Genomic DNA, 25362 nt, shown 5'->3' on the forward strand with positions numbered 1-25362 from the left:
CCATATACTAGATGAAAAATCGTTTGAAAATCTGTCATTTGGACGGTTTGTTCATCTTTCATCCAGGTAATGGGCACAAATAGAAAATCAGTTCTGATGTTTTTGAGCCAAAAAAACTGAAGGAAAAGTTTGGAAAACTTCTACCAAATGGACAATAAATTGAAAGGTTAATGTGATACTTACCCGTAAAAAAATCAAACTGTTGGTACTGTGTATATATGATGAAACGAACGAAAAACTAATTTATGTCCATTAAATGACTTAGGCTCCATGCACACGGGGCGTTTTCATAAAGCTGGTAGTGTTAGCTGTGTAAAGTCACGTTTAAAACTTGAGTTTTTCAGCGTTTTTGTATTAGTGTTTAGCCGCGCTTGCAGTTTTTAGTTTTTTTTTAACAAACGAAAAAATTTTTTTGTCACAAAAAAAGTCCAAAAACGCTGGATTGCCACAACTTACCGTGTTTTGCGGCGTTTTTCAGAGTTAGAGCGTTTTTACAGCTAAAAAACTCCTCTAGAAACCCACTAGTACTGGGTTTTATTTCCAGCCAAAGAACGTTGATTACAGTCTGTGTGTGCATGGACACGTAGGATAACATGCTGGGGGGTTTACTGGCTGTAGGAAAAAAAAAAGTCAAAAGCCAAAAACAGCTGCATTAAAAACGTCCAGTGTGCGTGAGGACTGATTGTTCAAAAATCTGTCATTACTTTGTGGCGATACCATTTTTTTCTCACGACCATGCGTTTTTGTTAAAACACGCTTGAACGATTTGTGGATTAGTGTATGGCTAGCAGAAACCTCCCCCACTGTGTTCAGCACTACACAGGGTTATGTCTTTGCAGTAAACTGGTGATTGTACCCCCCTGTCCGCATCTACAAGAGGTCACCCTTCATCAATGACATAACATTCATAAGGGGCTAGAATCAACGGGGCTACAACAACGGCTATGGTAGAGGGCCTTTACCACGCCCACTTTACATCATCACTCGGCTCCCTGGTGTTTCTCATTCAGCGTCTGCGCCCTCCTCGTCTCTTACGTCGGACCGGAAGCGAGTGGATGTTCCGCTAAGGTGTGGAGAGCGCGGCCTGTATGGGAGGGTTAAGCGGGGAGGTGATGGTCTGTAAGAGAAGGGGAACCTCTACAATGGTAGAGTGTAGCCGCCGTTCCCTGAACGGTTTGACAAGCTGACAGCAATGAGTGTCCCGTCTGCTGTAAGAGGATGGATTCCTATGTAGAATCTAGAGGGAGGTGACATACACATACTTCTTTAGGTTTCTTCAGAACATGTTAGTGTTTATTAATGTGGAGCCATCTCATGGTCATGAAAGGTACAACACGAGTTCACTCCTGTAGTCCTATGGTGTAACTACAGATTTCATAGTATAGCAAGTGCCGTATCCCAAAGGATAGCAAGTGCCGGGCCCCTTAGTGTAGCTTGTGCCGGGCCCCTTAGTGTAGCTTGTGCCGGGCCCCTTAGTGTAGCTTGTGCCGGGCCCCTTAGTGCAGCGAGCGCCGGGCCCCTTAGTATAGCGAGGGCCGGGCCCCACGGGATAGCGAGTGCTGCGCCCCACGGTATAGCGAGTGCTGCGCCCCATGGTATAGAGAGTGCCACATCCAGTAGTGTACCGAGTGCTGCATCCCAATCTCAGGGTTTTGTAGAGGGGTGTGTTGCATGTCATGACCAGCAATGCTTTTCCACCGGGCGTGGGGGTGCCATTAGGAATGACTGAGAGAGGAGAGGCTATGGCACTGCAGAGCAGGCCCCCATTCCTCAGCTCAGGACACACCACATGAGGAGGAGATGTCCACCACTGGGGCTACTACAGCTTGTCAGCCTTTCCCCATATCCTCACACTCTGCCACATGGCACCATGCCCCTCCCCACTCCCCCTCTACATCAGTGTCCCTACCCCTCCCCCCAAGTTCCAGATGTTTCCTCCTCCTCTCAGCTGCTGCTGCGGGAGCTCCATCTAACTGCCTCTTCTACTTGGACTGCCTCCCATCCCTCCTCCTGTCATCTGTCCTCCAGGTTCCAGCACCGTCTGTCCATCTCTGCCCAACTTCCTCTCTCACAGTCCGACAGCGACAGGTCCCCACTTCTTACTCTGGTTCTGTCTTCTTGCTCCTCTGACTAGGGCGGAGCAAGCATGTGGTTGGTTGCTTAGGACACTGGGCAATCAACCACTAGAACTGTAAGTGGGTGTGACGGGCAGGAGGTGGAACGGTCAGGGGCAGGCAGTCAAAAAAAAAAAAAAAAATCCATCCATCTCCAGGCAGCACAGGCAACAGCGGTAAAGGACATTTACTGGCAGTTGACAGCTGCCCTGGCCGCATGTGTCCCTCAAGTTGTATACTCCTGGCCTAGAGAGTGCAATGCTCCAAAGTATGCAATATACAGCACAGCCTAGAAAGTGCAGTTGTCTGGAGTATGTGACATGCAGCACAGCCTAGAGAGCGTAGTGGTCTGGAGTATGTGACATACAGTACAGCCTAGAGCAGGGGTGGACTGACAACTCATGGGGCCCCGGGCAATAGGGGATCATGGAGCCCCTGTGTCCTTGCCCAAACTCAAAAAAGCCTATGAAAAAGGTATCGGGCATCTCATGGGGCCCCCTACTGACCCTGAGTTTCCAAATGGTCAGTCTACCCCTGGCCTAGAGAGTGCAGTGGTCCAGAGTATGAGATATACAGCACAGTCTAGAGAGTGGAGTGGTCCAGAGTATGTGATGTACAGCACAGCCTGGAGAGTGCAGTAGGCCAGAGTATAAGATCTACAGCACAGCCTAGAAAGTGCAGTGGTCTGCAATATGTGACATACAGCACAGCCTAGAAAGTGCAGTGGTCTGAAGTACATGATATACAGCACAGCATAGAGCAGTGGTCAGGAGTATGTGATATACAGCACAGCATAGAGAGTGCAGTTGCCTGGAATATGTGACATACAGCACAGCATAGAGAGTGCAGTGGTCTGAAGTATATGATATACAGCACAGCAAAGAGAGAGCAGTGGTCAGGTGTATGTGATATACAGCACAGCATATAGAGTGCAGTAGTCCGGAGTATGTCATGTCCGGCATACAGAGTGCGGTTCTTCGGAGTATGTGATATACAGCACAGCCTAGAGAGTGCAGTGGTCTGAACCATGTGGCTAGAGAACAGCAAAGAGAGTGCAGTTGATGGAAGCATGTAATGCCCAGCATGGAGTATACAGCACAGCATAGAAAGTACAGATGTCTAAAGCATGTATTGTTCAGCATAGAGTGTAGTGATCTGGAGTATGTGATGTACAGCATCAAGAACATAGTTGTCTAAAGTATGTTATGTACAGCACAGCATAGAGAGTTCAGTCATCTGGTTTATATGATGTAGGGCACAGCATAGCGAGTGCAGCAGTTTGGAGTATTTGATGTATGGCACAGCATAGAGGGTGCAGTGACCGTAAGATCTGAACAGCAGCACATCCTGGAAATTACCTTTATTCTCTTATTTTGTACAACAGCAGACAGGCACAATGGAGAGGGAGCCAGGTAAAAGGCCCTTTTATCCAGCAACCTCTCCATTGTGCCTTTCTGCTGTTTAACAGCTCGCTGTTCCTAGCTGCAGTAGGGGGCTGTGTGGTGCATGATTCAACGCATCACACAACCCCCCCCCTTTTTTTTGTTTTGTAAAAACATTATGTAAAGTATACTAAATGTATACTTTATTCATAGCAATGTACAACAGCATATGCTGCGATGCTGTACATTGCCATGCGATGCTGCGTCCTGCACTGTAATCAAATGTGGCATGTCTAAATTTTATGCAGTGCGGCGCATGCGAGGCCGCCGGGATCTGATGTGCTGGCGATAGCTCCGCACACCTCCGGCGCCGATAACAGCCCATATAAGGGCATAGTGTGACACAACTCCCGGGGCCCCACCCCCGGACCTAGACCGGACCTCAGACACCCGCATGATGCTGGGAAAAACATCGGGGAAAAGCTGTGGTGGTTCCCAGATGCTGCTCACTGCGGGGACTGGGAGGCCCAAGATGGCGCCCGGATCGGCGCCCGTGGCTTCTGTCACCTCCTCTGCCTCTCCAAAGGCAGCATCTCTCCCCCAGAGGGGAAAATCAGGCACTTCATCCCTACCAGGATCGAGGAGGGCTGTGTCAGCATCACCGGCTAGGGTGAGTGACCCCCTGCAGCTCCCCCCGGTCGCCTTCCAGCCCTGTACCACCAGAGTCCCAGGCTTCGGCCTGTTCCTTAGGCCGTGACTCCCCTGTCTCCTCGCCATTGAGTAGCGAGATCGCTGCCATCTTCTCCAGCCAGAATAGCGGTCCAGAGCCCGCAGATGACAGCCCTGCCTTCTCGCCAACAATTCCTCCAGACCTGCCACAATATTCAGGTGACGCGACCCTGATAGCTCGGTTCGCAGATTTGCTGCAACGCGAACTGGATAGAGCTACCTCAAAGTTGGTGGCTGACCTTAAGCAAGATTTCCAGGTCCTGGGCCAATGCCTGGACAGTATCGAGGCTAAAGTTGATGCGACAGCCCATAGTGTCTCCCAAAATTCCAACATGATCACCAACTTGCAAGATCGCCTAGAGCAGTGGTCGGCAAGCCGCGGCTCGCGAGCCTCATGCGGCTCTTTACACGCTTTAATGCGGCTCTTGTGTGCCGGGCGCCCGCTCCCCTCCCTCCTCTTGGGCGGCAGGGACTCTGCAGCGTGATCCAGAAAAAAACAGCCAGGGCAGCGTGCTCAAATGCAATGATTGGCCAGTCTCGCTGGCACTCACATCCTGATAGCCAGTGATTGGCTGTCAGGATGTGTGTAGGCGAGGCAGCGTGACGAACGTGAGAGGAGCTAGGCTCCTCTTACAGTCCGCCCTGAAGACCGGAACGGCGCGGGAACACGGCGAGAGGAACGCGCGGAGCAAAGGTAAGTGAATTGACACGGGGGACTTGGCTTACTACTTACTACTATATGAGGGATGAATTAATAGGGGGGATGAATTACTATAGGGGGGATGAATTACTATAGGGGGGATGAATTACTTTAGGGGGGATGAATTACTATATGGGGGATGAATTACTATGTGGGGGATGAATTACTATGTGGGGGATGAATTACTATGTGGGGGATGAATTACTATGGGGGATTAATTACTATAAAAACTTATTGAAACTAAAAACAGTGTACCATCCTATGTATTTTCAGTTTTAAAAATGTGGCTCTCAAAATAAATTTCAATCGTGGTTTTGGCGAGATTTGGCTCAGTTGAAAAAAAAGGTTGCCCACCACTGGCCTAGAGGAAGCATACTCTAAAATTGATTTGGAGAATCGGGCCAGGCGATGCAATTTTCGCAGTCGAGGTCTCCCTGAGTCGGTTAAGGAGCTCGCTAGCTGCGCACAAACCCTCATGCGGTCTGCTTTGCCCGATATTGATGACTTTCACCTTGAGATAGATCGTATCCACAGAGCACTGATCCCCCCTCGGCAGGGGGGGCCTCCCAGGGATGTCATCGTCAAGCCTTATTTTTTCAGGGTCAAGGAAGCGGTTATGAAGTATGGCAGAGAGAATTACGGGGCACAAGATATACATTTTTGCTGATGTCTTTCCGGCCACTATCCAGAAGCGACGATCCCTCAAGCCACTACTCTCTCACTTAGTACAGAAGGGCGTTAGGTATCGCTGGGCCTACCCCTTTCGCCTGCAGTTCACTCTAAATGGCAAGCCCTATGGGTTTTCTACATTCCAGGATGGCGAGGAATTGCTGCTTCAGCTGGGTGTTATCTCTCGCAGTCCAGCATCCCATTTCCCTACGGGATCGGCTTCTTACCATTGTGGACTATGCCAAATTCTAAGAAGAGGGGGTCACGGAAGCCACCTGAGAAGACCTCTTGAACTTCTTTATCCTTTTGGGGTCCTTTTACTGTGCTTTTTGATAGGCGGTGGCCTCTCTGTGGCTCCTGGGGAGCGTTGGCCGCTGCTGCTTTGTTATTGTGGGGGGGGGGGTGGAGAGGACCAGGGGATTACATTGCATTTGTTTGCTGAATATAATTTAAGAAGGTTCGATTGTTTTGCTCTTATTTTTATATGCACTAAACTTTTGATATATTGCTGATGGGTTACTGTTACTATCGGTGCCGGAGAGTGTCTTTGCACTTTCCTTGACTGGAAGACTCTTCCCTGAGATCGTTTCTCTGGGTAGATCCATTCCACTACAGGGCTATTGCTCTGTTTTTCTTGGTACATAGTCTACTTCGTTTATATAGTATTGTTTCGTTTACCGCTCTTGGGTTGCTCGACATGCATTTTTTTTGTGCTCCGCATGTTTTCTCTTTTCTTTTTCGCCACTTCTTCTCTTCTTATCTTTCCTTGTTTTCCTCCGGGGTCAGCTGGTGACATTTAGGGACACTTCTGACCATTTTCACTTGTCAGGAATGGAGGGTCTCTATCCTACATAGTTCCTTGATTGTTTATAATGACTTCCTTACGGTCCACTAGAGGAGTGATTTGTCTACTTTCTCCCAATGTTCAGGGGCTCAATTCCCCCTCCAAACGCATATAGGCTTTTAGCTCATACCATGCCCTTGGCGCGGATATTGTTGCCCTACAGGAGCGTCATTTCCCCCCCTCCTTCTCTCCGCGATATATCCATAAGAACTACCCTGTCTGCATATTTGCTAATGCTACGGAGAAGAAGCGGGGGGGGTGGCTCTTTGCTTTTCTCGCCGACTATCCTTTACTGAATCTAAAATTGTCTGGGACAGGGAGTGGCGTTATCTTCTGGTGAAAGGCCACTTGGGAGGAAACCTAACCATCTTTCTAATTTATTACAATACAAATACCAATCAGGTGGAATTTTTTCAGTCCCTGTTACGCTCTATGGCCAGGGAATTTGAGGGTGATGTAATTCTGGACGGTGACTCCAATTTAGCACTGGACCAGACTCTGGATCATTCCCAAACCGTTACGCTTCAGCCCCCTTCTAGATGGAGCCGTAAGTTGGCCCAACTATTATTTCGCTATGACTTTATTGATGCGTGGAGAGAAGCTAATCCTTCTCGAGATTACTCCCATTACTCCAGGGCTCATAACAGTTACTCCCGCATTGATCATATATTTCTTCATACGCATTCACTCCCCAGACTTCTTACTGCTAAAATTTTCTCCATGCCCTGGTCTGACCACGACCCAGTTTCTATAACTTTGTCATCCGGGACACTTGGTAAGATAGCTTTTCTTTGGCGTCTTAATGACTTAATCTTGGGTAACCCCTCTCATTGTCGGGAAATCTCACACTTGCAAGCATTGTCGTCAATGAAGGACGAGTTAACCCTACTTGCATGGGTTCAGGCGTGTCAGCTGTCTCCAGGTATCGATTTCCAGCCAGCGGAGCGGACTGGACTGGGACGTGGGGTAACACCCACGTAGGTCTCTGACCCTGGCCAGGCCTTTCCATCCTATGTTCCCGCAACCGTCGGTCAATCTGGATAGCCAGAGTGATGAGGTCCTCCAATGTGGCTGGTATGCCCACTCTGGCTAGTTCGTCCTTTAATGGCTCAGACAATTCTATGCAGAACTGGTGGCGCAGGGCCGCATCGTTCCACTGCGTGTCCCCCATCCAACATCTGAACTCCACAGCATATTCTTCGGCTGCCCGGCGACCTTGTCGGAGTGTTTGTAGGGCCGATTCGGCCGACGCGGTCCGCTGGGGGTAGTCAGAGAGTAGTGCCATTGCTTCAAAAAAGGTCAATACAGTCTCTAACTGTGGTTGACAGATCTCCAGTAGTCGGTGTGCCCAGGCCTGGGGTTTGTCCTGAAGCAGCGATATAACGAATCCCACCTTCATGGATTCTGTGGAAAAGGTCCACGGCTGTAAGCTGAAATAAAGCTGGCAGGCATTGCGGAAGGCCCTGAAATTTGTGCGGTCCCCATTGAACCGTTTCGTTATCGGCACACGAGGTTCCGGTAAAGGCATAGAGGTCGCTGCTCCGGCAGGCACTTCTGAGGGACCTCCGGCCGAAGATGAAGGACCTGAGTCTTGGGGTGGTGAGGCGGACGTAGTTAGCATCTGAATTCGTCCTTCCAAATGAGTTTAACCCTCCTGCAGAGTTTTCACCGCCTGGCTTAGCGCCGCCAAGTGCTGGCATATGTCCTCTAACGGGGATGGTCCTCTTCCAGGCGCCGACATTTGGCCGTTTGGTACTGTCAGACACCGCCTGGTGGTATCTCTAGTAACCCACAGTGCGGGGTTCCTCAAGGCGCGGGGTCTAAAAGTCCCAATCTGCTTATTCACCAGGGCCCCTGATGGTGGGGATGGACTTGGAGCAGACTGAGACCAGGTCGCGACCCCTGAGTACATCCGGCAGTGGTAGAGAGTACCGACAGAGGTGTGCGGGAAATAGAGCCTGACGTGAAGAGGCTGGCAGTCCTGGCAGCAGGGACTGATCTGTGCGGGATGTATGGACAGTCAGAGTAATGTAAGGCGTAGTCAGGCAGGCCGGGTCAGCAACGTGCAGGCAGCGAGGTACCAGAGGAGCAGGCAAAGAATGGTCAGGCTCACGAGCCGGGTTCAGCAAGTAACGGGCAGCGATGTACCAGAGGATCAGGCAGAAGAGTGGTCAGGTCAAGCAGGAGACAATCAGCAGGGTTCGGCAACAGGAAGCTTCACAAATCAGATCACAGGAACAGGACAATAAGACCAAACGGCAGTTGCACATACCTTCTGTCCCGTTTAAATAGTGCGCCCTGCGCTGTCATTGGTGCCAGGCGCGAGTCCGCGAGTGCGCATGCGCGGCCGTCGCCGTGATTCCCCAGGTCCCGCTGCCCGCTGGCTAGAGCGTGTCGGTGTTCTGCGCATGCGCCGCTCGGCGCATTGTGGCAGAACACCCGATCCCTGACAGGTACCTTGAGGATCCAGAGGAGAGGTTTATTTGCTCTGTGGCCCTGCAGGGTCATGATGTGGAGGTGAGAGGCCATTGCAGCCATTCCTTTTGGGTTTACAAGGAGGGTGCTTGGACATCCACGTCGTGCATGAATAAGAAGATCACCACACCATTTATGGACTTGATTTACACTTTATATGTTTATATGATATGTGTTTCACATGGTGTTTTTTTTCTGATCCCATAGCAGGGACTCGCATTTGTATTTTCATTGTGTCACTAATAGGACGCCTGGGGGGTCACGATTTATTATATCGCCATGTGGATTGGGGGCACGTGTGTTGTGTGATTATTGGTTGGTCTACTTGTTAGACTTTTTTTATTTAGACCTATATACCTGTTTTATACCCAATATTGTTCTCTGTACTTGGATTAGCGCTGCATCATCTATGTGTGTTTATGATTTTAGACCTATATGGTATAGGAGAGGATGCTAGCTGCTGTCTTATTTAATTTATATTATATATTTATACATTGGTTCTGCCCTACATAAGAGCGCAGGAGGATCTAGCCTTTTTTACAAGGTAACATATCTGTCACCTCAGGGACACACAGGAATCAATTTAGCGTGCTGCATTTTATCGAAGCTCGCTGTGCTGAATTGCACAGCAATGCAGCACATCGCACTGCTGTACATTGCCATGAATGTAGTGTACATATTGTACAATTAAAATAAAGGTTGTAAAAAAAAAAAAAGACCATGTGATGCGCTGAATTGCGCACCACACTGCCCCCTACCTCAGTCCAGAATATATGATGCATGGTAGTAGCTAACTAGAGCGTATAGTTGCATAGTTAGTCTGGCTGAAAAAAAAGACAAGTCCATCCAGTTTAACCATTAAAAAAAAAAAAAAAAAAGTTATAATCCTATACCCACAGTTGATCCAGAGGAAGGCAAAAAAACCAATTTGCTCCTGCAGGGAAGAAAATTCCTTCTTGATCCCCTGAGAGGATATTCCCTGTATCAACTTTACTTATAAATGTTAGTAACCAGTTATATTCTGTGTATCCAAGAAAGAACCCAGGCCTTTTTAAGGCAATTCATTGAGGGGGCCAGAACCAACTCTTGAGGGAGTCTATTCCACATTTTCACAGCTCTCACTGTGAAGAAACCTTTCCGTGTTTTTTGGGGATTAAATTTATTTTCGTCCAGATGTAAACAGTGCCAACTTGTCCTCTGTGATGACCTCAAGGTGAATAGCTCTACACCGAGTTCACTATATGAACCACTGATGTATTTATAAATGTTGATCATATCCCTCTCTAATCTCTTCTCAAGAGAGAATAAATTAAGTTCCTCTAATCTTTCCTCATAGCTGAGCTCCTTCGTGCCTCTTATCAGTTTGGTTGCCCTTCTCTGTACTTTCTCCAGTTCCCCAATGTTCTTTTTGTGAATTGGTTCCCAAAACTGAACTGCTTTGCACCCGGGTAATATGATATCTCTCTCTCTGGAGTCTATACCTCTTTTAATACAAGAGAAGATTTTGCTAGTTTTAGAAACCGCAGCTTGGCATTGCATGCCATTATTAAGCTTGTGATTTACCAGAACTCCTCCCAGATCCTTCTCCACCATTGATTTCCCCAGTTGTACCCCCCCCCCCCCCAGTATGTATTACGCATGGATATTCTTAGCCCCCAAGTGCATAACCTTACATTTATCAATATTAAACCTAATTTGCCACATAGTTGCCCAATTAAACAGTGCATTGAGGTCGGCTTGTAAGTTGGAGACATCCTGTAAGGACTTTATTCCACTGCACAATTTGGTGTCATCTGCAAAGGCTGAAATGGGATTTTTAATCCCAGACCCTATATCGTTTATAAATATATTAAAAAGTAAGGTTCAACACTGAACCTTGGGGTACACCACTGACAACCCTAGACCATTCAGCGTATGAATCATTAACCACTACTCTTTGAATACGATCTTTCAGCCAGTTTTCTATCCATTTACATACGGATTTTGTCAAGCCCATAGACTTTAGCTTACACATTAGCCGTGTGTGGGGAACTGTGTCAAACGCTTTTGCAGAATCCAAATATACCACGTCCACCGCCACCCATCTGTCCAAGGTTTTGCTCACCTCCTCATAAGAAATCAGATTTGTTTGACAACTTCTGTCTTTCAAGAATCCATGCTGTCTGTTGCTTAAAATATTTTTTTCCAGCAAGAACCCATCTATGTGATCTTTTATTAAACTCTCCAGTATCTTCCAACTATAGAAGTTAAACTAACAGGTCTGTAATTACTTGGTAAAGATTTTGACCCCTTTTTAAATATTGGCACCACATTGGCTTTACACCAATCCAGTGGTACTATGCCAGTAATGAAAGAGTCCCTAAAAATGAGAAACAATGGCTTTGAAATGACAGAGCTCAATTCTTTAAGGACCTGTGGGTGTATGCCATCCGGTCCATGTGCTTTATTCACCTTTATTCTGTCTAAATATTTTTGGATCATATCAATTGTGAGCCAATGTGGATCATCTGGAGCTGTGTCAATACCATGCCCATTCTGAACAAGAGCTCTCCCATGCTCCTTTGTATACACAGAGCTGAAGAAGGTATTTAATAAATTTGCCTTCTCTTTGTCCCCAATCACCCACTCTAGATTATTTTGTAAAGGGCCTACATGCTTGGACCGGACCTTTTTACTATTGTTATATCTGAAGAATGTTTTGGGGTTGGTCCTGCTATCTTTTGTAAACTGTTGTTCGTTTTCAATTTTTGAGGCCTTTATTTCCTTTTTACATATTCTGTCACATTCTTTGTAATGTTTAAGCGATAATAAGATTCCTTCATTTTTATATTTAATAAAAGCTCTTTTCTTATTATCTATAGCTTTTTTAACTTTGGCCGTAAGCCACATAGGTTTGATTTTTAGCCTTTTAAACTTGTGCCCATGGGAATATATTTTGCAGTGTGTTCACATACAGTCTTTTTGAAGAACTCCCATTTCTGTGTTGTGTTCATCAATGCCAATATTCCCTCCCAGTCTGAGTCTTGGAGAGCAGCTCTCAGCCTTGGAAAATTAGCTCTCTTAAAATTGAGCGGTTTTATTTTTCCCTGTTCACAATTAACAATAAATTAAATCATGTTATGGTCACTACCCAGATGTTTTTTTATATGGACATTCGTAATAAGCTCTGCATGGTTTAAGATTATCAGGTCCAGCAGAGCATTATTCCTAGTTAGGGGCCTCTATAAACTGTACCATAAAATTGTCCTGTAGTAGGTTTAAAAATGTTTGCTCTTTAACTGTTCCTGCAGTACCATTACTCCAGTCAATTTCCATGTAGTTAAAATCCCCCATTATTATCACTGTTCCAGACTTTGAAGCCCTTTCGATCTGTGGAAGGAGCTGAGTCTCCACCTCTTCATTAACACTGAGAGGCCTGTAACAAACTCCAATGAGTTTTGTAGCATGCACCCCCATGTACATTTCCACCCATAACACATCAGTCTCATCACACTCTCCATCAACTAGGTCCTTCACACTCCCTCTGAGATCACTTCTCACATAGAGACAGACACCACCACCTTTCCTATTTACCCCGTCTCTCTGAAAGAGAACATAGCCAGGAATATTAATGTCCCAGTCATGTGAAGAATGAAGCCAGTGTAGAGTGTGCCATGGTCTGGGGTGTGCAGCATACAGAACAGCCAAGAGCATGTTGCAGTCAAGAGTATGTGATGCAAATAGTGTTTTTCTGCGGCATGTAATATTCAGCACAGCATAGTGTTGTGCAGTGGTCCAGAGTATGTAATATACAGCAGTTCATAGTATGTGACGTAAAGCACAGTGTAGTGTGTAGTGGTCCAGAGAATGTAGTTTACAGCACAGCATAGAGGGTGCAGTGCTCCAGGGTATGTTATGTACAACACTGCATAGAGAATGCAGCTGTCTGGTGTATATAATGTAAAGTACAGTGTAGAGTGCCATGGTCCAGAGCATGCAGGACAGCTTAGAGAATGTAGTGGTCCGGAGTATGTGATGTATGGCACAGCATAGAGGGTGCAGTGGTCCAGGGTATGTGATGTTCAGCACAGGGTAGAGAATGCAGCTGTCTGGAGTATATGATGGGCTGTCATGGGGAGCTTGCAGCAGTCCCAAGTATGTGATGCACAGCATAGAGAGTGCGGCGGTCCTGAGCATGTAATGTACACCACAGCATGGAGTAGTCTAGAGTTTGTGATGTAAATCAGTGTAAAAGATGTAGTGATCTGGTATGTGTGATGCAAAGCATTGGTATGGAATATGTGATGTAAAGCACTGTTTAGTAGGGATGCACCGATATATATTGGAGGCTGAAATGTATCGGCGGAAAATAGTGTTATTAGCATTTTGCTGATAGGAAAAAAGGTGCTGACAATGGCTGCTGAAAATGCGCGATTTTACAGGTCATGTGATTAAAAAAACCCATCAAAACGCAACGTGTATTTTTTTTATGGGTTTTCAGTGCATTTCAGGCCTTGTTCGCTGCAATTTGCGGTTTTTTGTCTGTTTTGCAGTAGTTCTTGCAGTGCGGTTGGCATTTTTGATTTTTTTTTTTTTTCTATGCATTTTACATTTTTTAAATTTTTTTTTGCTGGGCAGATTGAAAATACAAAACGCAGTACAAATGCGTCACAAACGCACTACATGCATTCTCTGCAGCATCGCCATTGAAGTCCATTCAACCAAAAATGCAACGGTTTGCGTTTAAAAAAAGTCTGACCTTTTCCAAAAATGCAGCAGCTCAATAAAGCATAGATGTGAATGTGTCCTATAGGAAACCATGTTAAATGGACTGTAGTGTGTTTTCTGCCAAAATCCCTAAAAAATGCACAGGTGTGAACCAGACTTAATGGGGAGATGCATTTGTGTTTTTTTTTTTTTTTCTCACTCACCAAATATGTACCAAAAATGCGGCAAGCAGGGTTTCTAACACTGCAAGGGAAGTTCAACAGACCAGTGTGAAGACATACATTGAATTTAAAGGGATTAATTTTTCTTGACCTTTTCTTGTGCCCTTCTCTTTTTTTTTTTTTTTTAACGCAAAATCGTATATAAAACATTTTGGTAAAATGCATCCTGAATTTTTCGGTTTCGGTCCAAGAATTTTCATTTTGGTGCACCGCTACTGTTTGGATAGTACAGCTGTAATTTTTATGTAATTCCACACAGCCTATAGTGCCAGCCGCCACCCCCTGCCTGCTATATGTCCCGGGCTCTGCTTGCCCATCTGTGGACCTGGGACTGGTTCAGTGGGTGCCGGCGGTATGCCGGTATGGAGGAGGTAGGAGTGTGGACACATCCGCTCCCCACCCCTTCTTACCCTGGCCCAGAATTGATGTGATATCACTTCCGGGTCCCTGTTGAAAGATTCCCAAACGTTGAGGCCGGGAAAGACCCAATCATAGAACCCCCCCCAATTTTTTTTTTTTAAAGGCCTCCCCATACCCACATACACTATTTTGCCAAAAGTATTGAGACACACCTCCAAATCATTGAATTCAGGTGTTCCAATCACCTCCATGGCCACAGGTGTATAAAATCAAGCACCTTGACATGCAGATTCGTTCTACAAGCATTTGTGAAAGAATAATGCGGGCCATAGATGGAATGAAAATCGGCCGGAAAAAGAAATAGGCCAATTTTCGGATCGTTAGTGTGGTAATCGGTCGGCTGATTTTTAGTGATTTTTGCCCTTTTTCAATTATCGGTCCTGCTGGAAAAAAAATCGGACAGATTTGTCGTTCTGCCGATTTTCGCAGGAATGATGGACAAATCTGCCTTTTTCCAATTTTTAAAAAAATGGGCATGAGCAGTGGCATGAAAGAAGGAAAAGAAGAAAAGAAAAAAATAGAATATGAATGAGAAGAAGAAATAGAATATGAAGAAGAAAAGTTATTGCCTTTTGTGCCCTAAAATTAACTTAAGTGTATTTTTTACTGACATTTTGCATTTCCTAGACCTTTGTGATAATATTGTGTGATATAAAAAGTTGGAACAACCGCTATTTTATTCTCTAGGGTCTCTGATTTCAGAAAATATATAATGTTTTGGAGTTTTGTGTAATCTTCAGGCCTTAAATAATTTTATACGTGTGAAAAAAAAAGTCTAAGCCGGACACTCCCCTTTCCTGACAATCGCCCAATCTGTGCTCATTACACGGCAAGGTCTCTCCCCTCCTTGCTAGTCCCCAGGTGCTGTGCTGGAGATAGGCAGGGAGGGGAAGAGGAGATAAACAGCAACATTTTAAAAATATTAATCGTGCAAGTCGCCATAAAGCCCCAGACATTACTTAACCTCCCTGGCGGTATTCCCGAGTGTAGCTCTGGGTTAATTATTAGTGCCAAAAGCGGTACACTGGGGATTACCCTGCAGCGTTGCTCTGGGATTCCCTGTTTCACTTACTTTGTCCTGTGCTCCCGCGATGTTCCCTGTGCAGCGTCCCCGGCCATCTCTTCTGGCCGATGCCGGCATCGTCTTCCGGGTTCCGGTCCCTGCGAGGGTCGGGACGTACGGGGGCCGGAATTGGCGGGAAATTAAAACATTTTAAAAAGTGACATTCACTAAATACACTAAAATTGCATAGTAAAAAATTACTGTATCAAAGCATTTCACATACATTTTGTCCCTACTGTTTGTCCTGTGCCCTGCCTGCATTTTTACTGTTCTTTCTGCCTTGAAACTGAGAAAAGTCCATGGCGTCTAAAAAGCGTCCCTTTATGTCAAAAGTGGTTTTAGACCAGCTAGAATACAGCGATTAGTAAATCGGAACCAGTTGCAGAATTGAGTGATAATGATTCGTGGGGAAATTTGTCATCAGACACTGAAAACAATTTTGTGACTAAGCTCAGTGATGTGCGAACTTGGCGCTCTATTTCAAATTTCAGTGTTTTTGGTTTGATTATATTATTGAATTAAATGTATTATATTTTTTTTATGATTATTATATTATAATATTATAATTTATGATTTCGTGATTCAAATTTTATCATACCCGGGATGTTTACTAGACTCTTGTTCGGACAGATTTCAGTGAGTTATTCCTAAAAATTACAGGCCTACAATAAAAGACATATTTCCATGCAAAAAAAAAGGTACCTCTTTGAGCGCAGAAATACTGACATAAGCTAGGGAGGTTAAAGCAGATTTAAATACAGGATTTAAATTTGAGAAAAATGTATTTATTTTTATCAGGTAGATTGTCATGAGGGACAAGTAGATTGGGACACAGATTTAGTCCCTGGACAAGTAGTTTTTTCAAAAATGTCCACACCCCTGTTGAACCTAAATGAAAAGCAGTATGTAATTAAGTTAGCTGATCTGCATAATTGATTAGTTAGTCACAGGAACTAACAGGAGGGTCTAAAGGTATGGAGCCTTTCTCAGTAGGGAATACAGACTTCACTGACTTTTGTATTAGAATGGCCAGAAATCCCAGCACCGACCATGTGGGCTGAGTTCTCTGCTGATCCCAATGTACAATATAGCAGACCTGTGCTAAAACAAGGAAGTCAGTCTTTTACTGAGCTTCCCCCAGTGATGGACACAAGGGAATTGCTGAGTCTGATGGTCCGGTATGAATGGGATACTACTTTCTGGACCGTGGGACTGATGGGACATATAATTCCATATTGTCTGTGCTGTGTGAGGCTCTGAGCTGTGGCTAGAGCCCCCCCCCCCCTCCTCCAAGAGCCTGTGGACTGCATCGTGCCTGTCCTGCTCCTTCTACCGGCCCATAGCCCTTTCTGCCTGCAGAATTACTGCCATATTCTGGGCTTAATCCTCTCCTGGGGAACATTTGCTCTGTGTGCTGGATTTAACACTATTCTGCCTGAAACTTTTGCCCTGCGTGCTGGATTTAACCCTGTTCTGCCTGGACTCTTTGCCCTGTGTACTGGTTTGACCCTGTTCTGCCTGGACCCTTTGGACTGTATGCTGGTTTGACCCTGTTCTGCCTGGACCCATTGCCCTGCGTGCTGGATTGACCCTGTTCTGCCCAGACCCTTTGTCTTGGCCTAAGCCCCCCTGCTTCATTTAGACTCTGGCATGTATTCTACATGGACTGTCTGTGCGGTGATACATTGCTACTCAATGGACTATTTTGTTGTACTGTGTCTTGTTACCCCTACTGTACCCTCAAGTTCTCCAATAAACACCCATACGTTGGGTTTTGTATGATTTGCCTCAGTGTGCTCTCTCTGCACTCCTAGTTTGTCACAGGCACTGATAGGCAACACTGATGGACACTAATAGATTGCACTGATGAGGCTGCATGATAGGCGGCATTGATGTGGCTGCACTGATATGCGTCACTGATGGGTACTGAAAGGCTGTCACAGCATGAGGAAAGGACTGCCAATAGCGAGCAAGTCATTTTGCAAGACTTGCCCATTGTAAAAAGCTGATCACATGGTAAAGGGTCATTGTGATTGGCCTTTTACTGCAATCTGTGATCAGCTCACCAGGAGGCACAAAGGAGGCATGGTTCTGGGAGGACGTTTATAGACGCCCTGTAAGAACTGGATGACCGCGTTGTAGCCGTCTTTTAGCTATAGTGCCGTCAAGAACTGCTTAACTATCAAGGTCTAACAAAATAGTAATGAAAACTTAGTAAAATATAATAAAACAAATGTCACTGTAAAAATTAACTTGGCCTACCTTTAAAAGTGGACGGTGCCAGTGGTTTTCATGTTTATTATTTCTTTACAATTATTATTATTTTTTTTTTTTTTAGCAGCCCTGTTGGGGGGGGTTTTTGTGAAATATCAGGGGTCTAAGCAAACCCCTGACATCTCATTTCTGAGTCAGCGAGAGAGTGATTGCGGACACAGTCCTCAATCACCATCTCTACAGCCTCAGCTGCACAGAATGAATGAAAAGGAAGAGCTATGAACAGTCTCCCTGTTTATTTACAAACCAAGGCATAGTAAGCACAGTAACTATGCTTTAGTTATGAATGAACACAATGTGTGGTCAGTACTGCTGCTGCAGGAGGAAAATACAGGTATCTGTTCCAGGAAATGCCACCCCCGCTCCTGTCCAGGTTCCAGGAGGTGGCCAGGAAGGGATGCGATCTGGCCATCACTGGCCTGCGATCAATGGATTGCAGACCTCTGGCCTAGGGCTAGCATACTGATCCAAGCTTTGCTACATGGGTGAATTGCAGACCTGAAACAAGCATGCAGCAGGGGAAGCATCAGGACATATATTTGTTCTAGGTAGGTAACATGCCAAATCAATCAAACGTTTTCCACTATTGTTCGTAGAACAGTTTAGACACTAAAGTAATACCTCTGAAAGAGTTTGCATTTGGAATTTTTATTTTAATTCGCATATAAATGTTCTCATGCATTTTATGGATTTGTAACTTGTTAAAGAGAGAATGCACTTTATTTTTGTATACTTTAAGTTAAGATTTCTTCTAGTGACATTTTGTTTTATTTTCAAAGTTTTCCTTACTATGGAGTCAGGCCTTGTTTGTTCATTTCTTAACCATTAGCCGCCTGGCCAATGGCCGTTTGGCGGCTTCAGATGTGCTCCTCCATTCCGGGTGCACGCCATTTGGCGTGCTCCCGCACATGCGCCGTTTGCGATCTGTCGGCGGCCGTGCACCTCGGCCACGGCCGATGACAGATCCGAGTACCGGCTCCCATTGCTGGTACCCTGTGACCTGCTGTGACCAATCACAGCAGGTCACATGACAGTTGTATACATGGATGGCTTCATTCATGATGCCATCCATTGTATACTAGTGCCTAGCTGTGAATGGTCACAGCTAATCACATGCACATGTCATGTGATTAGCTGTGACCAAATCACAGCTAAGCACAAAAAAAAAAAAAAAAAGCTGAACGAATCGATTTCATTCAGGTAAATGCTTGCTTATAGCAAAGTAATTCTTTGCTATAAGCAAATTGTGTAAAAAAAAAAAAAAAAAAAAAAAAAAAAAAAAAAAAAAAAATACTGATCACTTCCCCAAAGTAGTACAATGTTACTATGGTAACATTGTACTATTTTGGTCATAGTAAAATATGAAAAAAAATTTAAAAAAATGTACTAAAAAATTAAATATAATAAAAAAATTAAAAAAAAATATATAGATTTTTTTTTCATACTGTCACCAGTCAGTGTCCCTGTTCACCGCCATGCCAGTTATATGATGACGCTGTACTGCACTGGTGACAGTATGTAAAAAAAAAAATAGTGAAAATAATTTTTTTCATTTTTTCATTTTCCGAAAAATTATGACAAAAAAATACAACTTCAAAAAACTCGCCATGCCTCTTATGAAGTACGTCGGACTGTCTACTCTGCAAAAAGGGGTCATTTGGGGGATATCTGTACTGTTCTGACATTCTTGGACCTCAAGAAATTAGATTGGCTGTCAGTACTTCAGGATTGATCAATTTTCAGATCTATACCATAGTTTGTGAACTCTATAACTTTCCTACAAACTAAATAATACATCCTAATTTGGGTTATTTTCACCAAAGACATGTAGCAGAATACATCTCGGCCTAAATTTATGAAGAACAATTATTTATTTGTAAACTTTTATAACAGAAACAAAGAAAAATGTGTTTTTTTTTCAAAATTTTTGGTCTTTTTTTGTTAATTTAGCAAAAAATAAAAACCCCAGCGGTGATTAAATACCACCAAAAGAAAGCTCTAGTTGTGTGAAGAAAATGATAAAATTTTAGTTTGGGTACAGTGTTGTATGACCGCGCAATTGTCATTCAAAGTGTGAGAGCGCTGAAACCTGAAAAATGGCCTGGGCAGGAAGGTGTAAAATTGCACGGTATTGAAACGGTTAAAGTGTTACTAAACCCACAACAGTAAAATCAGTCTGTATATGCAGTAAAGCATGCTTGTTATACTCACTGTGGAACATAAGTGGTTAATCATCTGCATTGTGTAAAATGCTGTTTGATCCTGTCTTCTATGATCCTCCCCTTCTTCCAGTGTCCCCCTCTTATCTGATAAGACATATCGTGTAGACTCACTCTGCACATGCCCAGTTTGGTGTATATTATTAGAGATTTTTTTTTTCTTGGGAGAGTGCATATGATCAGCACAGGGCCAGTCAGCACTAATTAAACACTTCTCCAGTCTGTTCTCATGTTGCTTCTGTCACTTTGCTGGGGCTGGAAGAGAGGGAGTGAAGGAGGAAGCCAGGTGAGAGTGAGCACAGAGACTGTGATTGCTCCTGGGAGGAAAGTAGGAGGGAAATGTAGTCTTAGCATGGGGCTGATGGTAGAGAGAGATGAGGCTCTGTGAAGCGCAGGGACACACAGCAGCGCTGTTTTTGAAAACTAACAAAATTTAACAGAAGGTACACACAAAGATTGTGACAAGAATGCAAATGTAAGTTGATTCCTGTGGTCATGTATGCTTCCATGCTTCATGTTACACCCTAAATATGCCTGTAGCATGGGGAGAAAGGTGACCTTATTCTTTAAGGAAAAAAAAAAGGAACGGTATCTTTCTCATGCCTCTATTTTCACAGCTTCCCTGACACTGTGTACAAGCACAACAAATCTTGGTAAAATCTGTAGAATTTTATTACTGAAGGTGAACTGAAACTTCCTAAGCATGATGAAGGGCATACATACATATACACTTCAGGCTGTTTTTTTTTTCCTTTTCCTCTTTGCTGATTTTTTTTTTTTTTTTTGCAGGTGATTACACTAACATTTCAGTATGGACTTGACTTCCGGTAACAGCATCCTGAACAATTTGATTGGAAAGACTATCAAAATTACAACAACCAATAGGTGCTTTCAAGGAGTTTTATTCAATGTTCATGCAGATCGTGCTGTCACTATAATAAAAGGTAAACAATATATATTTACTACTTATCAATTTTTTATGTTCAGACCCTTAAGTGTCCTTATCCATGATGTATACTGTGAATTGCTTGAATTTGTGCATGATGCCACATTGGATTGTAGTTACAATAGTAACTTGTGTGAAAGTGAACTTGATTGGTTAACTGAGAATTTGGTTATAACCGGGAATTTTAAAGCAGCAGTAAGCCTTCTGTTTTAGTTTAACACATTAGGTACAATAATATAAATATTCCCTAGTAAACTATTTGTTAAAATTCTTATCCCGGCATTTGCAGTTTATAACTATCAATGCTGCTGACTCCTGCCTTTTCAGTTCTGCTTCCCTGAACGAAGCAGTGAACAGTACAGTCTTGAGCCAGTCTCTTGACTTGGAGGAGGGGGAGTGCCTTGCAATCCTAGTCCTCAGAGCTGTGTGCATCTATTAATGCATGCAGAGTAGGGACACACAACTCTAATCCCTGCAGGCAAGGGTGGCTTTATAGGACGCTGCAAAAGAAAGACACACTGAAACAGGAAACTTGGGGCAGTGGTCATAGGTTCAGCTTACAATGGAACATGGGAAAGGATTAAAATGTGAAGAAGTTGCATACTGCATAATTAAATTAGCTGCTTAAATTGCTGAGCCTTGTATATCACTTTAGTAGCATAATTCTGACAGCTGGGGATTTAGGCTTTGTTCACACCATTGTGCAGAGATGTCAGTTTTTCTACACGCGGTTTGCAAGGGCACAGTGCTCCGTTCACAACACTAGTGTCATCTGCAACTTGTATAAAACTCACTGAAACGCGCATGAAAACTGATGTGAACTCATGTCTCTGCAAGTCAAAGTGTGCGTTTTTTTTCTCATCCGTTTTTATGCATGTAGGGTTTTAAAGCCAAAAACTGCAGGAAATTTCTGAACACTGTTTTCTGAAAGTGCCAGTGCTACAGTCCTACAAGCTATGTGGCTCTACATTCTATAAACTAACAAAAATACTTCCAAATCATCTTCCAGGACAGCTACCTAAAAAGCAGTTAAAAGGCACTTCCCATCACCTCTTTCTCAGTTTCATTCTATTTCTGACCCTCCAAGTGAGGATATTTTGTGTTGTTTTTCCCTGGTGGTTGATAGTGGTCATTGGGCCCCCCCCCTTCTAGGGAAGGCAGGGAGTCTGGAGGTTTACCAAGATGACGCCTGATGGTTATTATTGTGGAGGGTGATGACATATTTCCCAAGTGCTGAATGACTCAATTTTAGTTCACTGGCTGCTGTTCATAGTGTCACTGTAGGGGTGGATAAAGCCCTGATTTCTCCCTCCTCCTGTATCTGGTAGTTTGCAGAGGCACTGGTCTCCCCTGCACCATGCACCTTGTTATGAAGTGAGGAAATAATACAGACCCTAAAGGGACTTTCACATGAACAAAGTCTGGCTTCTCCTCTAGGACTAGATCTTAGTTATCAGAGGTAAGACTGTGGTGGGCACATTTTTTTTTCTTCTTTTTCTTCAAAGATTGTCCCAAGACTAGTCCAGAAACTGTGGCATCAGGATCTCAGACTTCTATAGCAAGGCTTTATGTGAAAAAATGTATTATAGTATTTGCAGGGTCTGAGACTGCTTCTATTATGATAGATTTTATGAACTTCATGCAGGATGGGATGATCTCTAGATTTTGCAACTTTAGATCTTCCATCTTACAGTTACAGACAGTAAGTTCTCCAGCAGTTTCCAATTTCGAGGGGAAGAGTCGCTCTTTGGAAGTGAAAGTTCACTCTCAGGAAGTCAGGAAGAGAGAGATGATACAGTGGGAGGCTATGCAACCAGGTTTTTAGTTTTTGTAGAGTAGACAAACGATTTTTTAAAGGCAGTTTATACCTCTGAACAGACTGAGGATGTGCAGCCTGTTCCATAATCCTAGGATGTCATGTTTCAGGTTTTCCCAGAATGTAAGAGTAGAACCTTTCTTGTCCATCAGTCCTTTAAAAGATATGATTTTCAGAATGTGGAAAGAACCTGAGAGGAATTTGCTTATGTCCAGGCCTTAAAAAAAAAATACTTGAAGGGAAATCTACATTTATCTAAACTGCTCTAATTTGGATGCAGCTTTATCACAGGTATCTGAAGACACAGATCTGTCTTTTAAAGATTCTGTGTTTAATGAAAAATCAGATGGAATGGAAAGCAGAATCCTTGCTTGAAGGGTAAGTTCTCTTTAAAAAAAAAATAATAATAATAATAATAAATGCACATCTTTTGCGGGTATTAGAAATCTGAATGTATTATTTATTTATGGATTTTTTGCAGGAGCCTGTAAAGCATTGCACCCTTGACCAGCAGATCACAGGTGCAACGCAGGACTCTTGCAGACTGTCAGTGTATCTGTCTGCTCGTACGGGCAGGCAGTTACACAATGACAGACTCAATAAACTACCTAGAGTGCTCTCCAGTGCCCCGGTAGTTTATTGAGAACTAGAAGCCGCAAAGACTGTCGGTACTTGTAGTTCATTCATTCACAGAACTCTGAATAACATAGCTGTGTGGAGCTCAAATTGTGGAAATGGGTTGGGGGGATCCCTTGCCTGTTGTCACAATGCGGGGGGGGGGGGGGGGCTGCAGGAGCAGGAACATGTTACATATTCCACCCTAAAACTGCCTGGAACACCAGGGAGGCGGACCCTGCTGGAGCCTGGAGCAGCGGATGCCGGGTGGTCACGTGGCCTCCGCGAAGGAGTACTGGGAAGCAGAGACATTGTCTGGCTATGTACGGAGGAGAGCTTGGCCCCACCGACCCAACCATCATAAGCCTACTCTGACTGCTCAGGGGCCTAGAACCCGCAGAACTGTACAGAGGGTGATTCCCCCCCACCAAAACAGTTTGCCATCATTATTGGGGAGATAGGTTGGCTGACAGTGCAAGAGTTCCAAGCGACAAAAGGCAGCCCATCCGTAGCTGAGGCAGCTCTAACTGAAGGAAAGGGGCTACAAGAGGGGACCACTCAGAGGGGCCAGAAGGAGCAGGCTTAGAGGCATAAGAGAGGTGAAGATGCTGGAGACCCCTAGGGAAAAGAAAACCAAAGAAACACTACTCTTGGATGGCTATACCCCCAATTTGCCCAATAGAAGTTAATTTCCAGGTTGGGAAAAGATAGAAAATACATCAATATCATGAATCTTAAAGCGGCAATTGGGGGGGGGGGGTACAAACACATCTCAAATAAGCTCAATTAAAAAATACATACCCCCACAAGAAAAAAATGTGGAGGGACAAACCCCAGAGAGATAACCAGGAGTGAGCATCAGACGGGAGATGGAAACCACCAATGGGGATCGTAGACTGGCTAGGCCACTCCAGGACCTTAATGTTCTTCTTGAGCCACTCCTTTGTTGCCTTGGCTGTGTGTTTTGGGTCATTGCCATGCTGGAACACCCATTCACGACCCATTTTCAATTCCCTGGCTGAGGGAAGAAGGTTCTCACACAAGATTTGACAGTATATTGCTCCATCCATCGTCCCTTTGAATCGGTGCAGTTGTCCTGTCCCCTTAGCAGAAAAACATCCCCAAAGCAGAAAGTTTCCACCACCATGTTTGACAGTTGGGATGGTGTTCTTGGGGTCATAGGCAGCATTCCTCCTCCTCCAAACATGGCGAGTTGAGTTGATGCCAAACAGCTCGATTTTGGTCTCCTTTGACCACAACACTTTCAACCAGTCCTCCTCTGCATCATTCAGATGTTCAGTGGCAAACTTCAGACGGGCCAGGACATGAGCTTTCTTGAGCAGAGGGACCTTGCGGTAACTGCAGGATTTCAATCCTTGTCGGTGTAGTGTGTTACCAGTTGTTTTCTTGGTGACTGGAGATCATTGACAAGATCCTCACATGTAGTTCTGGGATGATTCCTCACTGTTCTCATGATCATTGACACTCCACAAGGTGAGATCTTGCATGGTGCACCAGATCTAGGGAGACTGACAGTTGTTTTGTGTTTCTTCCATTTGTGAATGATTGTACCAACTGTTGTCACCTTCTCACCAAACTGCTTGGCGATAGTTTGGTAGCCCAGTCCAGCCTTGTGTAGGTCTACAATCTTATCCCTGACATCCTTGGACAGCTGTTGGGTCTTTGCCATGGTGGAGAGTTTGGAATCTGATTGTTTGATTGCTCCTGTAGACAGGTGTCTTTTATACAGGTAACAAAATTAGATTAGCCGCACTCCCTTTAAGACACTGCTTCTAATCTCAGCTTGTTACTTGTATGAAAGACACCTGGTAGCCAGAAATCCTGCTGAATGATAAGGGGATCAAATACTTATTTCCCTCATGAACATGCAAATCAGTGCATAATTTGTTAGACATGCATTTCTTTTGAATTTTTTGTTGCTATTCTGTCTCTGTGTTACAATACACCTACCATTTGATTTTTAGAATGATCATTTCATTGTGAGTGAGCAAACATTCAAAATCAGCAGGGGATCAAATACTTATTTCCGTCACTTTAAACTGGAAGATAAGGAGAACAGAGACAGAAGGTGTAATCTGAGGATACAGGGTTTACCTGAGACCTCGGAAGGAGAAGACCTGTTGGGGACTATGGGGAAAATGTTCAAT

The 25362-nt window shown here is 44.4% G+C and overlaps 1 long non-coding RNA gene across 1 annotated transcript in view; it reads left to right on the top strand.

Moving 5' to 3' along the window:
- The first annotated feature begins 945 nt into the window (after positions 1-945).
- LOC149470721 (uncharacterized) overlaps positions 946-25362 on the top strand; it is a 105850-nt gene continuing 81433 nt past the window's right edge. The window contains exons 1-2 of the long non-coding RNA XR_016308161.1: positions 946-1068; positions 20607-20761. This is a non-coding gene — a long non-coding RNA (uncharacterized LOC149470721). The remainder of the gene's footprint in view (positions 1069-20606; positions 20762-25362) is intronic.

The sequence above is a fragment of the Staurois parvus genome, unplaced genomic scaffold, assembly GCF_062004578.1.
Source record: "Staurois parvus isolate SC_StPar_1 unplaced genomic scaffold, SC_StPar_1.0 ptg000033l, whole genome shotgun sequence".
Taxonomy (NCBI): Eukaryota; Metazoa; Chordata; class Amphibia; order Anura; family Ranidae; genus Staurois; species Staurois parvus.